Consider the following 7,096-nt stretch of genomic DNA (forward strand, 5'->3'; position numbering starts at 1 on the left):
TCTAGGCGCCCGCATAGCATTGTGGGAACGCCGGCTCAGTTACCCTTGTTCACCATGCCTCGTCACAAGTCAGCTCTCACTCCCCGGAAAATTGGGACTCTCCTCTTCCTATCTGATAGTTCTGACACTGATGGAAGTGGAAACGAAGACGAATTCTACGGCTTTGATCAGTTAGTGACCGAAAGGAATGACCATGATATTGATAATAGTGCAGAAAACCCTGACGATCCTCAACCTTCTACCTCTGGTGTGGGCACTCGTGACTCACGGTCGGTTGTGCCTCAACGCAAGAGAAAACTAATATTTTCGCGTGGCCAGGTCTCTGACTTCAGTAATGATGATGATAGTGATGTGGATTGTGATTTTATTGCACTCGACGATCATTCGAGTAGTGATAGTGAGGAATCATATTCACCAGTGAAGCGTCGGTATGTTCGCCGCCGCATGCGCTCGGGTAGTGTACCCTATGCTGTGCCCAGGGAACGGAGTACATCCCGTGGCCCTACACCAGTTTTAGGTAGTGATAGTGAGGATGATGTGGCTACACTTGGCATGGATAGACCACAGGCATCAGTGGATGGTGGTAGTGGTGATGGTAGTGGCACCGCCATGCGTGACTCACCAGCCCAGGCTGGGACCCACGCTGCTGACTCGTCAGTTCAAGGACAAAGTGGAGCATCAGCCACCAGCCCACCACAACCACAACCACCCGCACAACCAGCCTATGATGTCCAGTATCCACCAGCAAACCGTATGTGGGATTGGCAGCAAAATCCCAATTTTGTTCCCAAGCCTCACCACTTTGATGACTCTCAAAGTGGAATTCTACCTACTTGTCCCCTTGGAACCACAGCCAATGAACTGGAATTCTTTGAATTATTCTTTGACAGCCATTGATGGAAACTATTGTCAGGGAAAGTAATAAGTATTTTGAGTACACCATGGCAAAGACGATCATATCACCACAGTCAAGACTACACAGGTGGAAAGAGACGACTGTTGCAGAAATGTATTTGCTTTTTGCAACAATAATGCTTATGCCTCATGTCTATAAGCATAATATAAAAGCATACTGGTCCACAGATTGGCTAATTTCTACCCCGGTCTTCAGTGAAATCATCCCAGTGAACAGGTTTATCTTACTCTTACGTATGTTGCACTTCTCTGACAAAACCAGGCCTGACAGAAGTGACAGGTTATATAAGATTAGAAATGTTTTCATGTATCTCAAACAAAAGTTCAGCATATACTTTTATCCATTCAAGAATGTTGTAATTGACGAGTCTTTGATTTTGTTCAAAGGTAGACTGTCATTCAAGCAGTATATACTGAGCAAGAGGAAACGCTTTGGTATAAAACTGTTTGTACTCTGTGACTGTGACAGTGGCCTGGTGTTGGATATTGTTGTATACACGGGAAGTAAAACATTGAAAGATACAAGGATGTTATTAGGTATCTCAGGTGACGTAGTGAGAAACATGATGGCACCTTATCTTGGTAAGGGGCATACATTATATACCGATAACTGGTACACAAGCCCATTACTCAGCGATTTCATGCTAGTGAACAAGACAGATGTGTGTGGCACAGTGCGTTCTAATCGTAAACATATGCCCAGGCTCAACGCAGGTGCTCGTGGTGATGACATGCAGGTGTTTACTGCCAATGACATCATGGCATTATGGTGGCATGACAAACGAGATGTCACATTGTTGACAACCATTCACCATAATGAAATGCAAGACAGTGGCAAAGTTGATCGAGTGACTAATGAACGTATTCGAAAACCAGTGACAGTGATTGATTATACACAAAACATGCGCTTGGTTGACAAATGTGACATGCAGATTGGTTTTGTTGACTGTGTTCGTAAGAGTTACAAGTGGTACATGAAGCTTTTCTTCCATCTCATGGACATTTCAATGCTCAATGCATATAATATGTACCAAATAAAGACTGGCAACAGACCACCGTATGGTGAATTTTGTTTGTCTGTTGTCAGACAACTCATAATGAAGTACCAGGTAAGAACACCTGCTATACAACAAGGTCCTCGAATTCCTCAGGATATACCCAAGCGTTTGAGGAGGGAAGGTGATCGTTTCATAATACAGCTTCCTTCAACTCGGAAGAAATTTGCTCAGAAGAGATGCATCGTCTGTGCACAAACAAAACGACGGCAACAAAGACGCAAAGACACTCGGTTTATGTGTGAGGAATGTAAGGTGCCTCTGTGCATGGTGCCTTGTTTCAAGGAGTTCCACAAGCTCCAGCAGTTCTAAAACCATGTCCAGTGATTGTAAATATGTAAATATATGATAGAACATTAGTATTATACAAGATTTGTGCATGTTTATTGTAATAAACAACAGTGGTAAACAATAATATGATAATAACTTTAGTGCGGTTATTGCGTTCAATACAGTGAGTATATATATATCAATTATATACAGTATTGGTCTCTCAGGCCCCAAATGTTAGTAGGAAAAGAAAAAAATTGGAAAAGAAAAGAAAAAACTATAAAAACCGCTAAATAATGTAATGCGCGTATGTGGAATTCGTCGATGTTGCCGCCACCACATCATTTTGGACAAACTTCTTGGCACTGTATCTCGGTAGGTACTGATCAGAAATTTTTTTTTTGTCTTATTACCTTCATAAAAATATGCTCTTTAACCCTTTCAGGGTCCGTCCCGTAGATCTACGGCTTTACGTTCAGGGTCCAAACCATAGATCTACACCATGAGCTCAGCTCACTCTGATAAACTGTGAGTGGTACGTTTGGGCCTAGATATGAGAGAATACATCTATGTGGTATGTGTGCACCATATAAAACAGATCCTGCAGCACACTGTGTATAATGAGAGAAAAAAAATGAAATCATGATTTTTCGATTAAAACAGCAACTTTGCAGTGTTTTCTCGTATGTTTTTTATAGTTGTATTTGCGATTTCTTGGTCTCATTTGATAGAATGGAAGACATATTACAGAAATAGAGATGATTTTGATTGGTTTTAGCATTGGAAATGGCTTGAAACTGAGCTCAAAGTAGCGGAAATGTTAAATTTTTGCCGATATTCAAGAGTAAACAAACGACCTCACACGTCTAATACACATCAGCTGGTGGGTCTAATATACATTCACAAATATGGTGATGATATTTATACAATTATTACAGTATTGCATAACAGTAAATCTTCTATTTTTTGGTGTGAATAAAAATTCATTATGTGAATAAAAAATCAAAATGGAATTTATTTGTAAAGCCTCAAAACATAACTAATGAACAGAGGAAATGTTAGTTTAGTGCCAGGAATGCCTACATTGTTCATTCTGGACCCTATTTTGAAATTGGAATATTTTGAACTTTGTGTTAAATTGGCCAAATTAACAATTTCCGATCACTTTATTTTGTAGTTGAAACAGTTGACTTGACGATTTCTTGTGCTCAATCGATAGAATAGAAGTAATACTAGTGAAATAGCTAAGAATTTGGTTGATTGGAATAATGTAATTGGCCTAAAATGGGAGTCAAAGTCGGCAAAATCGCCGATTCATAAATATCGCTGACACATCAAAATTCGCGAGAGCATAATTTCGTCAATTTTCCACCAAATTTCGTACTTTTTGTTTTATTACCTTCACAAAAAGATTCTCTACGATTTCATAAGAAAAAATAACAAATTTTTTTTTTGAAAATTCTTGGACACTGGAGCACCACTTCAGATTTTGGCCTTGGACCCTGAAGGGGTTAATCCGTTCCTGAGAGCTCATCGTAAACTAAAATTATCGGAAAGCGAATCAATTTTCCCCATAAGAAATAATGGAAATCAAATTAATCCGTGCAAGACACCCAAAAGTGTGAAAAAAAAAACTTTTACCACATGAAATATTAAGTTTAATGCAATAGAATAATTACAATAACAACAATAACAATAGAATATGTAACAAAAGAATAATTGACACTTACCTTTAATGAAGATCTGGTGATGACTGATGGGATGGGAAGAGGGGAGAGTGTGGATGGTGTTAGCATTTAGAAGGGGAATCCCCCTCCATTAGGACTTGAGGTAGCAAGTCCTTTTCCAGGGATACTTCCCTTCTTTTAATGCCACTAGGACCAGGTTGAGAGTCACTGGACTTGTGTCGCACAACATATCTGTCCATAGAGGCCTGTACCTCTCGTTCCTTTATGACTTTCCTAAAGTGGTTCACAACAGTGTCATTGTACAAGTTGCCAACATCCCTTGCAGTAGCTGTCTGAGGGTGATTTTCATCAAAAAAGCTTTGCACTTTAAGCCACATTGCACACATTTCCTTAATCTTTGAAGTAGACAACTTCTTCAATTTCTCTACCCCCTCCTCCGGAGCAATTTCCTCAGGTGTGGCCTCTTGCTGTTGAAGATGATCTAGCAGCTCATCAGTGGTTAGTTCGTCATTGTCCTCCTCCATCAACTCTTCCACATCCTCCCCACTAACCTCCAACCCCAAGGACTTCCCCAATGCCACAATGAATTCCTCAACTGGCATAGGCTTCTCAGGGTTAGCCTCAAACCCTTCGAAATCCCTTTTGTCTACACATTCTGGCCACAGTTTTTTCCAGGCAGAGTTCAAGGTCCTCTTAGTCACTCCCTCCTAAGCCTTACCTACAAGGTTTACACAATTGAGGATATTAAAGTGATCCTTCCAAAACTCCTTTAGAGCCAATAGAGTATCTGTGGTAACTTCAAAGCACCTTTCAAACATAGCTTTTGTGTACAGTTTCTTGAAGTTGGAAATAACCTGCTGGTCCATGGGCTGCAGGAGAGGAGTGGTATTAGGAGGCAAAAACTTGACCTTAATGAAACTCATGTCCCCAGAAAGTCGCTCTGCCAAGTCTGTAGGATGACCAGGGGCATTGTCAAATACCAGGAGGCACTTAAGGTCTAATTTCTTTTCAATTAGGTAATTTTTCACATTGGGGGCAAATGCATGGTGTAACCAGTCATAGAAAAAGTCCCTAGTGACCCATGCCTTACTGTTTGCCCTCCACAGCACACACAAATTAGCCTTGAGGATATTCTTTTGCCTGAACGCTCTGGGAGTTTCTGAGTGATACACCAATAAAGGCTTCACTTTGCAATCACCACTAGCATTGGCACACATCAGAAGAGTAAGCCTGTCTTTCATAGGCTTATGTCCTGGGAGTGCATTTTCCTCCTGAGTAATGTAGGTCCTGCTTGGCAATTTCTTCCAAAACAGGCCTGTTTCGTCACAATTAAACACTTGTTCAGGCTTCAATCCTTCAGCCTCTATGTACTCCTTGAATTCATGCACATACTTTTCAGCCGCTTTGTGGTCCGAACTGGCAGCCTCACCATGCCTAATCACACTATGTATGCCACTATGATTCTTAAATCTTTCAAACCAACCTTTGCTGGCCTTAAATTCACTCACATCACCACTAGTTGCAGGCAATTTTTTTACCAAATCGTCATGCAACTGCCTAGCCTTTTCACAAATGATCGCTTGAGAGATGCTATGTCCTGCTATCTGTTTTTCATTTATCCACACCAATAACAGTCTCTCAACATTTTCTAACACTTGCGGTCGCTGTTTCGTAATCACAATTGCACCTTTTGCAAGAACAGCTTCCTTGATTGCCGTTTTCCTGCTCACTATAGTAGAGATGGTTGATTGGGGTTTACTATACAACCTGACCAGCTCTGACACATGCACTCCACTTTCATACTTTGCAATTATCTCTTTCTTCATTTCAACAGTCATTAGCACCCTTGCTCTCGAAGGGTTGTCACTAGGAGCTTTCTTGGGGCCCATGTTGACTTATTTTGCAGAAACAAGAACGAAAAACAGTGATAATATGGAATGTACCGAATGTATCCTTAGATGCGCGCACACTGGCTGGCTTGTAAACACTGGCACACATGGGGCAGTTCAGGCCACACATGGACACGTCTCGTACGAACCGCATCACATACCGGGTTTTGTAACGGGAACCGAGGCAAACTTTCTGCGATATAATGCATCGGTTACCGGATTTATCGGATACCGATAGCATCTCGAATCGGGGGTCCACCGTAATTTAATCTTGCTTATTTATTTAAGAAGTTGAGTTTGTCTTTGCTATATATTATACCTCTGAATATAATAAATACCAGTGCTAGTTTAAGTCCTTGGTCTACATGCTGAGCATATTGATTGTGAAAATATGATATACAGTGGACCCTCGCCTAACGATATTAATCCGTTCCTGAGAGCTCAACGTTAGGCGAAATTATCGTTAGCCGAATTAATTTTCCCCATAAGAAATAATGGAAATCAAATTAAGCCGTTCCTGATGCCCCAAAGTATGAAAAAAAAAAATTTTACCACATGAAATATTAATTTTAATACACACAAACTGAAGAAGACATGCACAGTTACATCACACATACCTTTATTGAAGTTCTGGTGATGATTGATGGGATGGGAGGAGGGGAGAGTGTAGATGGTGTTAATGTTTAGAAGGGGAATCCCCTTCCATTAGGACTTGAGGTGGCAAGTCCTTTTCTGGGGTTACTTCCCTTCTTTTAATGCCACTAGGACCAGCTTGAGTCATTGGACCTCTGTCGCACAACATATCTGTCCATAGAGGCCTGTACCTCCCGTTCCTTTATGACATTCCTAAAGTGTTTCACAACATTGTCAGTGTAATAGTCACCAGCACGGCTTGCAATAGCTGTGTGAGGGTGATTTTCATCAAAAAAGGTCTGCACTTTAAGCCACATCACACACATTTCCTTAATCTTTGAAGTAGGCAACATCCTCAATTTCCCTATCCCCTCCTCCGGAGCAGTTTCCTCAGGTCTGGCCTCTTGCTGTTGAAGATGATCTAGCAGCTCATCAGTGGTTAGTTCTTCATTGTCCTCCTCCACCAACTCTTCCACATTCTCCCCACTAACCTCCAACCCCAAGGACTTCCCCAATGCCACAACAGATTCCTCAACTGGCATAGGATTCCCAGGGTTAGCCTCAAACCCTTCAAAATCCCTTGTGTCTACACATTCTGGCCACAGTTTCTTCCAAGCAGAGTTCAAGGTCCTCTTAGTCACTTCCT

The sequence above is a fragment of the Cherax quadricarinatus genome, chromosome 24 (genome assembly GCF_038502225.1).
Source record: "Cherax quadricarinatus isolate ZL_2023a chromosome 24, ASM3850222v1, whole genome shotgun sequence".
NCBI classification, from domain to species: domain Eukaryota; kingdom Metazoa; phylum Arthropoda; class Malacostraca; order Decapoda; family Parastacidae; genus Cherax; species Cherax quadricarinatus.